This window comes from Lygodium microphyllum, chromosome 6 (genome assembly GCF_053477565.2).
Source record: "Lygodium microphyllum isolate KBCC chromosome 6, Lygodium_microphyllum_v1.1.10, whole genome shotgun sequence".
In the NCBI taxonomy this organism is placed as follows: Eukaryota; Viridiplantae; Streptophyta; class Polypodiopsida; order Schizaeales; family Lygodiaceae; genus Lygodium; species Lygodium microphyllum.
In genome coordinates, this window is record NC_141140.1 from 576,697 (window position 1) to 588,372 (window position 11,676).

Consider the following 11,676-nt stretch of genomic DNA (forward strand, 5'->3'; position numbering starts at 1 on the left):
GCGGTCAAGGCTCCATGCAACCATCGTGTTGACATAAACCGTGGCATCTCCTCCATGCCTTCGGGTTATCGAATCGGTCGGTGACGCGTACTGCGTCGGAATTCAGCTCGCGCTTCCTCTTAATCTTGCCTTGCAATCTAGTACTTGGTGAGCCACGTCTCCATGGAGGCATGGTGCAACATACAAAAGCGATTCATCTTCTCTTCCATTGAGGCATCCATTCTTTTTTCTACCCCATTTCCAACCACCACATCTCCAGTCAGCCTATCCTCGTCCTTTAGCGTCCATAGCATTTCATTGTCTGGTTCCACCGTTGGTAGCCATTGTGAGATATGCACTAACGCCTCTGACACCAATCAACCTTCCGCCATGCTACCTTCTGGACGAGCTCATTGTCGCACAAAGCCTTTCAGGGTTTTCATGAAGCGCTCCAGGAAGAACATCCATCGTGTATGGACAGGTCCAGCAATCTCCACTTCATCCACAAGATTCACAAGAAGGTGAACTTGTATCGTGAGTATGCTAGTGGGCAGGTATTTCTCAAAGAGACAGACCGTCTCAACTGCTCCCTGCCTTGCGGATTCAATAGAGGACGTCTTAATCTCTTTCTGTGAGATCCATTGCACCAAAGTCGACAACTTGTAAATGGCCCCGCGAATTTCTGGAGTTAGGCATCCCGCGATCGCGATCGGTAGGACAAACTGCCACAAATGAGAAAGCATTAAGAATAATGGTCACTTTTCAAATTTCAAAATGTCCACGCTAATTAAAATCCATTCTGTTCACAAACCTGACATATCTTATGCCAATCATGGGATTTTAGCCCAGACATTTGGTCATCTTTAGAAATTTCGGACCTGAGAGAACGCATCATACCCGTCGGAGTGCGGATAGACTTGATTACTTGCTTCACAATGCGCTCTTATTTGGTAGACAAAACCCAGGGAGCGCGAGGAAGCTGCACTCCCCCTTTAGCACTCGACTGCGGCCAAAGCGCCTCCATCTTACCTACCTCCTTTAAATCCATTCGTGACCCTATAGTGTCTCTCTTTCTTGTGATGTGGTCCCATAGCAAGCTGCCCATATTTTTGAAAATATGCATGGGATCCAACAAGTGGTTGACCTGTAAGTGGGTCCAATATGGCAACTCGTAGAAAACTGAGAACCGTCGCATTCCATTTGGATGTGATTCCGGGTTTACCATTTTTAGCTCGTACCAGCTTGCAGCGTTCATATGTGCTGGAGGTCGTCCAAGAAAACCTTCCCTGAGTTCATGATCCTCCGACAAGAAAGTGGCGTGTACTTGATATACCATCTTCTTCATGGTTCGTGACCTTCGAGAGTCTAACTGTGGCCCACACAATGGACATGCATGATAACCTGAGGTAACCAAACCTGCAAGGCGATCCACGACCTAGTGAATACTTGATTGAATGAAATAAAATATAGATATTACCAGTGAGAACAAAGGTCTGCTCACCTGAGCACTCTCCCAATCCCACAAAGTCATACATCGTCCACATGAGAATGGCTCGAATGTTGGCTGATCGCCGACCATCGCGCCTACTCATTGTTGAGATATCGAGCTCCACTCGTGATATGCCAAGGTGACCGTTGTCACCGACGTGTTAGTTGCAGATGCGGTTGGTACACCGCCCATGAATAATAGCTACATGATAGCTATCCTTATCTACTCTAGTTCGTGGCTCAGTTAGTATGCCACCTTAGTTAGTTGAGTTTGGTTTGAGACCCATATATAGGGCTCTTCTATTTCTTTGTATGAGAGTTCTTTTTCGCTTACACAACTAAGAAGAGGAAAATTGTTTTCAGCCTCCACCTCTATGTGTATTCCCCCATCATGCAAGCAAGAAAGCTACAAGTGAGTCTCCTTCCTTCTCTCCCACAATCTTGACATGGTATCAAAGCCTTGTTCGTGGTAAGGAGCTCAAGAAAGCAAGCCAAGCTCGCGGTGTTCTGGTAAGAGGAGCAGTGTTGCTTTCATTTTCTGTTTTAGGAGCAGATCTCTGCAGGTAGCACCGCTGAAAATTGCAAGAGTGCATTGTCTCAGGTTGAGACGCCCTTCGCGGTGAAGCAAGAGGGAAGTATATGCTACGGGCAAGGGCTTTAGCCCTTGGCGACCCTGTTTTTTTTATTTGAGGCCATTTCGGGGCCTGTTTTGGAGGTGGAATTTTTCTGCACGCACTCAGGAAAAGGCCCAGTTTTATGCTGTGCGACCACTGTTCTACAGGTTGGTGAAAAATTATTGTAGAAATTGCATCGTATGCCTGTGCACAGAGACATTGGGAGTTACAGAATCATCCTTGTTGCTTGTTGATGCAAAATCGTCACTAGGAAGTGATTGTGTGGTCAATTACCACTTTCGTCTGTTTTGCAGATTTGCCCTTGTGAGACTGAAGCTGTGTTCTTTGCAGTGACAGAATTTTTTGCAATGTTCTGTAATGGCGTCTGATTCTCTTTCACAGATTGTCACTGAAAAGCTTGACAAGAACAACTTCCAAGCATGGAAATTTAGAATGATGAATTTTCTTATGGGAAAAGGATATTGGGAATTCATTGCAGGAATTGAAGAAGAACCAGTTCTTCCTGATATTCCCAATCAACAGCAAATGCAGGCATTTAAAGCATGGCATGAGAGAGCCAGGAAAGTTATGTACTGGCTATCTATCAGTATTTCAGACTCTATGATTGTGTATATTCAGGATGTAAGTACGCCAAAGGAGGCATGGGATACTTTGTAAAAAATGTATAGCACAAATACGCAAGCCAGGAAAATGCAGCTCAAGCAAGAGTTGCATAATGTGCAAAGAGAAAATATGAGCATCAATGACTACCACGTGAAGGTGAAGAAGATTGCAGATGCACTTGCTTCCATTGGGTCGCCAGTGGAAGATGATGATTTAGTTTCTGTGACCTTAAATGGTCTAGGAAAGGATTATGCACAGTTTCGGACATCCATTTCAGTTCGTGAAAGATTTTCTGATTTTGAGGAGTTGATTGCTCTTCTAATTTCTGAGGAGCAGAGAAATGGTGGTGCATCTTCTTCAGGAGGAACTTCAAAAGAAGCTGTCTTCTACTCAAATGCTGGAAGAGGTAGAGGCAGAGGTAGTGGAGGCCGATTTGGAGGCCGCGGTAGAAATCAGAATATGCAGCAAACTCAAGAAAACCAGTCCTATGGAGGAGGATGTGGTAACTCTAGAGGCAGGGGGAGCCAAAGAGGTCCTGGTGGATGGCAAAGAGGTCAAAATGCAAACAGCAATGTTGAATGCTACTACTGTGGTAAAATGGGTCATATGGCTAAAGACTGCTATAAAAAGCAGAATGACATCATGAATGGAAAACTGCAACAAGGAAATTATGCATCTTCTAGTAGACAGGGTGATGACAGAAATGAGCATTTGTTTATGGTATAGCACATGAAAAATTCTGTGACAAGTGCAGAAGAAAGCAACGATGTATGGTATGTTGACTCAGGTGCATCAAACCACATGACAGGTCACGCAGAATGGATGGAGGATGCAAGGAAAATGGAAAAACCAGGATTTGTGGAGACTGGTAATGATACTGCACATCCTATTGTGCCGATTGGAAAAATTCCTTTATCTATGCAGGATGGGAAAAAGAAATACCTGTCTGATGTATTTCATGTCCCGAATATCACCAAGAATATGGTTTCTGTTGGTCAAATGGTTGAGCAGGGCTTGCATGTCAGATTTAATCCTCATGGATGCTTTGTTGAGGATATGAAAAATAAAGGTCGCTTGATAGCAAAAGGAAAGAAGAAGGGCAGAATGTTTACGTTGGATGCAGACATGTCTGAATTGAGTGCAGCAATTTTTGCACATGGAACCGGTGTAGTTGTAGATATTGATATCTGGCATAAACACATTGGTCATGTTAATGTACAGTGACTTAAATCAATGCAGGCCCAAAATATTGTTGCAGGATTGCCTAAATTCAAGGTTACAAAAATGCATAAGGTATGTGAAGCCTGTCAGTTTGGAAAACAGGCAAGGAAACCATTTCCTAGACATGTTCAAGAGAGTAAGAAGCCATTGGAATTATTCCACTCTGATGTGTGGACTACTAAAGCTGCATCTCTTGGAGGCTGTCATTATTTTGTCACTTTCATTGATGACTATAGTAGAAAAGTTTGGGTGTATTTCATGAAAAAGAAAAGTGAAGTTTTTGGGCATTTCAAAACTCTTAAAGCTATGGTTGAAAAAGAAACAGGTCTGCAAATAAAATGCCTAAGGTTAGATGGAGGGGGAGAGTACCTCTCAAATGAGTTTGCAAGGTTTCTGCAGGAGCATGGCATAAAGCAGCAATATTCATGCAGTCATACCCCACAACAAAATGGAATTGCAGAAAGGAAAAATAGGCATATTGGAGAGGTATCTCGTGCCATGCTCAATGAAAAAGACTTGCCAGATTTTTACTGGGCTGAAGCAGTTGCTACAGCAGTCTACATAATGAACAGGACTCCCACTGCAGTAATTTATGGGATGACTCCAGAGGAGAGGTATACTGGTAGGAAACCAGATATTTCTCATTTGAAGATTTTTGGATGCATTGCCTATGTACATGTGCCAGATGAGTTGAGATCCAGTTGGATCCAAAAGCTGAGAAGTGCATCTTTATTGGTTACTCTCTGCAGCAAAAAGAGTATAGATGCTATAACCCTTCTATTCGTAAGTTTACAGTGAGCAGAGATGTTGTTTTTGATGAGATGAGTAGCTGGTATAAACCAGTAAATGTGATTGATGATGTAGATGCACAAAATGGTAATGCTGCACAAAATTCACAGCAACAGTCACAAAATATTAATGGGCCTGGAGTGTCCTCTAGCAGTGGTTCATATTCTTTGCCATGGACAGACAGATTGAGATCAAGAGAATCTTCTCAAAGCAATGCAGATAGTGGTATGCAGGTATCACAAAAAGAAAAAGAGAAGGTTGATCAGCCCATGTTTGATGTGAATGCAGGTCACTCTTATGTGGATGATGAATCTAGTGGCTGAGAACAGAGCATTGATGATGAGTTGGGCATCCCCTCTATTGTTACACCTGGAGTAAGGAAGACCAGGGATGTTTTGAGAGCACCTAGAAGTGAGCCTACTTTGCGTAGGTCTACCAGAGCTAGGTATCCTGTGGATATGCTGAAATATGATGGATTTACAGCCATTCACTATGCATATATGGTCAAAGTGAGGAACCAGAGCCCACTTCTTTTGAGCAAGCCATGGGAAAAGAAAAATGGGAGAAAGCCATGGATGAAGAAATGGATGCCTTGGAAGCAAATGCTACATGGGAATTGGTACCTTTGCCTAAAGGTAAGAATGCAATTGGCTGTAAGTGGGTTTATAAGGTGAAGCACAATGCAGATGGTTCTATGAACAGATACAAGGCAAGATTAGTAGTCAAGGGGTATGCACAAACATATGGCATTGACTATGAAGAAACATTCAGTCCGGTTGCAAGGATGGCAACTGTAAGAGCAGTCATTGCTATGGCTGCATCAAAGGGATGGTCTTTACATCAGATGGATGTAAAGAATGCCTTCTTGCATGGTGATTTGCAAGAAGAGGTCTATATGGAGCAGCCACTAGGTTATGTGGATGCTGTTCATCCTGAGTTTGTTTGCAGGTTGAAGAAAGCCTTGTATGGCTTGAAGCAAGCACCTAGAGCATGGTCTGACAAGATAGGACAGTATCTTGTCACTATTGTCTTTCAGATTTCCAAGGCAGATTTCTCACTTTATGTGAGAAAAACAGAGAAAGGTATTATGCTACTTGTCATTTATGTTGATGATTTGATTATGATAGGTGACAATGATGAAGATATCCTTCATGTGAAAATGCTATTGAAGCAGAAGTTTGAGATGAAGGATTTGGGAGAGCTGCGTTATTCCTTGGGCATTGAGGTGATTAGATCACCAAGTGGGATACAGCTCTTACAGAGGCAGTATGGATTGGACATGCTGTCCAAATATGGGATGACAGGCTGTAAGCCTATTTCAGTTCCTTTGGAGCAGAATGTGAAGCTAAGCGCAGATGTAGGTGAGCTTTTGGAAGACCCTACTATATACAGACGCATAGTAGAAAGCTTGATTTATATAACTATTACCAGGACAGATTTGAGCTATGCTGTTGGATTGGTAAGTCAGTTTATGCAGGCTCCAAGGAAACCATATTTGTATGCGGCTAGACGCATACTTAGGTATGTGAAGTCCACATTGCAGTATGGACTATTTTATGAGACTGGGGCTCACATACAGTTGCATGGATACACTGATGCTGATTGGGCTGGTAGCATTTCTGATAGGCGATCTACCAGTGGATATGTGTTCTCTTTTGGGAGTGCTGCAGTCACTTGGAGCAGCAAGAAACAGCCTACAATTGCCTTGTCCAGCACAGAGGCTGAGTATAGGGGTGCAGCAATGGCTGCATGTGAGGTAGCTTGGTTGCATAAGCTACTTTATGATATGCATCAGCCTACAGATGGGCCAGTTATCATTTATTGTGACAACATGAGTAGTATACACTTGGCAAATAACCCAGTTTATCATGCTAGAACAAAGCACATTGAGGTGCATTATCACTATGTGCGGGAGAGGGTTTTACTAGGTCTTATTGATCTAGTTTATGTCAGCACAGAGGATCAGGTAGCTGACATATTTACGAAGGCATTGGGCACAGAGAAGCTGCGCAAGTTCAGAGACCTGCTTGGTGTGCAGGAATTGGGATTGAGCTCGAAGGGGAGTGTTGAGATATCGAGCTCCACTCGTGATATGCCAGGGTGACCGTTGTGCATTTATGTCACCGACGTGTTAGTTGCAGATGCGGTTGGTACACCGCCCATGAATAATAGCTACATGATAGCTATCCTTATCTACTCTAGTTCGTGGCTCAGTTAGTATGCCACCTTAGTCAGTTGAGTTTGGTTTGAGACCCATATATAGGGCTCTTCTATTTCTTTGTATGAGAGTTCTTTTTGGCTTACACAACTAAGAAGAGGAAAACTGTTTTTAGTCTCCACCTCTGTGTGTATTCCCCCATTGTGCAAGCAAGAAAGCTACAAGTGAGTCTCCTTCCTTCTCTCCCACAATCTTGACACTCATATCTTGCACCGTGACCCCCTCCTTCCACAAAATCTTAAGCTCATCGACTAATGGACGAAGATACACGTCCATATTTTTTACTTTGTAGCAGCCCGGGACGAGCAAGCTAAGGATGAGATGTCCTTTCTTCGTAGAAAGCCATGGAGGGATGTTGTAGTTGACAAGCACTATAGGCCACACACTGTAAGAAGTCAAGCGCAAACCGAATGGGTTCACACTATCCATGGCGAGACCAAGCCGAAGATTCCTTGGCTCTCGCGCAAAGCCTGGGAAGGTAGAGTCAATGTGGCTCCATACGAGCGAATCTGCTGATATTCGTTGAACTCCATCCGTGGACCTATTCTGCACATGCCACGTTGACAAGCTTGCCATGGCAGACGTGCGAAACATGTGGTTTATGCGGGGGATGAGCGGAAAGTGTCTGAGAACTTTTTGAGGGATGGTTTGCCCTTGCAATTCCTATCGATACCAGTGAGCACCACACTTTGGACATGTCTCCATAGTCTCGTATTCATCTCGAAACAATATGCAGTCGTTGATACATGCATGGATGTTATTGTAGTCCATGCCAAGCTTCTGTAAAACATGTCGTGTATCATCACGAGACTCAGGCATGGTATTTGCAGGTGGCAATATATGATATTTTAATAACCTGAAAAAAATCATAAAACACCTTGAAAAAACACAAATTTTTGCAATAATACTATTTTTTTAAAAAATCAATGAAGCCTATGTGCAAGGTACCTGAATAACTCAGTCACACTCGTATCGCTCCAACCGTATTTTGCTTGCACACTTAAGAGTGCAAGGAATGTCTTCAACCGAGATACTCGGCACCCATCATATAATGGTATGGATGCTTCCTCTCTAAGCGGGCCAGATGTCACAACATCCATGGGAATCAATGCATTGATCATTGCCTCCATCTCAGGCTCCAAGATTGTAGGCAGGTCGGGAAGGTTGTCTGTCTCCTCTGGCATTGACGGTATAGATGGGCCTTGCGAGTGGTCGATTGGCTCCTGCAATCCATCCATCGCACGTCCACGAACTCTTCTAATTGGCCGCAAAGGGTGCACTCCCCCTTGGGTCGAGACATCACCCCCCTGGATACAAAATTTGCCAATAAGACCCAATCTTATTGTGTATGGTTTTCAATTAGCTTGAGAGTACAATGCATGAAAAATGCTAACTTCAAATTACCATTTGCTAAAAATCCGCAATCGCCTGATCAATGATCTCAAATTGAAACTCGCCAAATCGTCGTACGTGTTCTATAGACAATCGGCATTTTCGTCTAATTGCCAACTTGCATTGAGAGCAAGGACATGGGACACGCTGATTAAGATACGTCTCGTGGTCTTGAACAATAAGACCTTCTTCGTTTGCCATCTTATCTACATTACAGCAAACGAGGCTTAAATGGATAGCTTTATGGAGATGTACATCAAGTTGCAAGTTGACCATAAATCTTGCATTTTATATAGTAGTTGAGAGATTTTCCGATGTTATATCTCGACCTTGTATCATGCTCAACGATTTGTTTGTCCCGGTAGATAATTATTTGTTATATCTCGGCTTTGAGTATAAGTAATCCATTTTAAAATTAATGCGCGCCATCTATGAAATTTTATAACTATAGTAATAAAATTTATTTCAATCAATTCTACTAATAGTCATAAGACCTGAGAGAAATTATCCTATACTCAATTTAAGGGTTTCTTCTTCTATAACAATACTTTTGGGTTCATTTTGATGAAGTACGTGGCCCATGGCAAAGCACATTGCATACCATTATCAATAAGTCTATTATCTTAAATTTCCTTCCCCTCCCTCTCCCTCTCTTTCTCTCCCTCTCCCTCTCTTTCTCTCTTTCTCTCACCCTCTCCCTCTCCCTCTCGTTCTCTTTCTCTCCCTCTTATTGAGCTTGCCATCTCAACATTGTTGAGATGGCAAGCTCAACACATGTGGACATGGATGATGGACCGCCTGGTTAGATGGGTCCACACGTCTACACTTAGCACGTCGGTGGTCATTATGACTCTCACATGGCCACTGACTCATTACTTATTATATTTAGGTTGTTACACCTATTTACAGCTGGCATAGTTATAGCGCCAGTCGACTAGTGTAGTCGGTTATGCATTGTTTGACTTAGTAGGCCACTTTCCTTTTATGTTGTATCTTATCTATACTTTGTGTACATTGTAAAGAGTGTGGAAGAAGAAGAAGAAATTAGCAAGAAAACGTTTTGGCCTCTATCTCTCTTCTTGTCTCTTGAGTGAGCTTCTCCTTGTGCATTCTGTGTGTGTTCGGCGCAGCATCTTGAGCAACCCCCTCCACCACACGATTCTTGACATGGTATCAGAGCCGCGCAATTGAGAGAGGCTGATTTCGAAGGTTGAAGCAAAGGAGAAGAAGCAAGGTTCGAGCAAGCAAGCCACGGGTAAGAAGCTCTCCCATCCTTCAACTCTTTCTCTTGGATAGTGCCTGTGGAGGCACTGGAAGCAAGGCAGAGCAAAAATCTCAGATTGCAGTGAGATTTGGTGTGCGCAAAGAGTACTGTGTATTCTGCAGGCAAGGCCTGCAGTTATTTTGGGCATCTGAGGCCGTTTCAGGGCCCGTTTTAGAGCCGCAAGGTTGCGGACAACAGTTTCAGGGTATGCTGTGACTTCGACTGTATTGACCGAAAGTGGGTGCGCAGGTTACAGATTTCAGATCTGTAAGTTCAAAGGTGTTTACCAATGAGTAAACACAAGGTTTGTCTGCAAAAAGGTTGTAGATTGCATGTATTGTTGAGCAGACAGTTAAAAAGGCTGTCTGGTGTATTGCTATGCACTACAGGTCCAGGGGTTACAGAAGATTTACTTGCTGTTGGTATTAATTTTGTGATAGTGGCAGAGAACAGTGGAAGCCCTATCATTGAGAAGCTCGACAAGAATAACTACCCTTCGTGGAAGTTCCGTGTCATGAACTTCCTTATTGGAAAAGGCCTCTACGAGTTCGCTTCAGGTGAAGAAAAGGAGCCGGAGGTGAGTGATCCTCCAACTGCAGAAGAGACAAAGGCACGAAAGGAATGGAATGCAAAAGACAAGAAGGTCATGTATTGGTTGTCTGCAGTAATTGACAATAATATGCTGGGACACATTAGAAATGCAGAGAATGCATATGCAGCTTGGACCATACTTAAAAGTATGTTTTCTGTAAATACAAAGGCACGAAAGATTCAACTCAAGCAAGAGTTGAATACATTGAAGAAAGGGAAGATGTCTATCAATGAGTATGCATTAAAGGTAAGGAGCATTGCAGATGCATTGGCAGCGATTGATGCAATGCCCGATGATGATGATTTGGTGTCGTCTACCTTGGGTGGACTTAACAATGAAAAGGCTTGGAAGTCTTTTGTAACTTCCGTATATGTCAAAAAGCCATTTTCAGATTTTGATGAGTTGGTCTCCCTAATGATCACTGAAGAAATCAACATGCAGAGTGAGACATCTGAAAGAAGTGGTGAACAGGTCCAGCCTTTCTACTCCAGTCCAGGAAGGGGACGTGGTAGGTTCTCTTCAAGAGGCCGTGGTACAGGACGTGGTAGTGATAACCAGCAAAATAGATTGAATTAGCAATTTGGCGATATGTAGGTTTCAGGAGGTCGTGGTAACTTTAGAGGTAGGGGGAGCTTTAGAGGAAGATGTGGATGGCAGAACAGAGGTTCTAACAACTCTGGTATTGTGTGCCACTACTGTGGCAAAACAGGTCATATTGCAGCCCAATGTTATGCTAAGAGAGATGATATCCGCAGTGGTAAGTTGCAGCAAGGAAATTATGCATGGTCTTCACGATAGAATAAAGACAAAAATGAACGTTTGTTCGTTATGCAGCATATGCTGAATGCTGTTACAGGAAAGGAAACACATGAAGATGTTTGGTATGTTGATTCAGGTGCATCCAATCATATGACCAACCATGCAGAATGGTTTGGAGAGATGCAGGATTTGCAGAATGCAGGTTATGTGTAGACGGGTGATGACTCATGCCACCCAATTTCACACATTGGAAAAGTTTCCTTGTCCTTGCATGATGGTAAGACAAAGAGTCTTTCAGATGCATTACATGTACCATCTATTACAAAGAACTTGGTGTCAGTCGGTTAAATGGTAGAGCAAGGGCTGCAAGTTAGATTTAATGCAAAGGGCTGCTTTGTAGAAGACTTCAATGACAAGTGTAGGTTGGTAGCAAAGGGAAGTAGAGTTGGACGTATATTCACTCTAGATGCTGGAATTCCTACTATGAATGCGGCTATGTATGCCAAAGGAAAAGGTGTTGTTGCAGACATTGAAATTTGGCACAAACGCATTGGATATGCAAATGTACAAAGGCTGAAATTAATGCAGTCCAAAGGGTTGGTTACAGGTTTGCCTACATTTAAAGTTGCAGAATTTCAGAAGGTATGTGAAGCATGTCAGTTTGGTAAGCAGGCAAGACAACCCTTTTCACATGACAGAGATGTAAGCAGAAATATCCTTGATGTTGTGCATACAG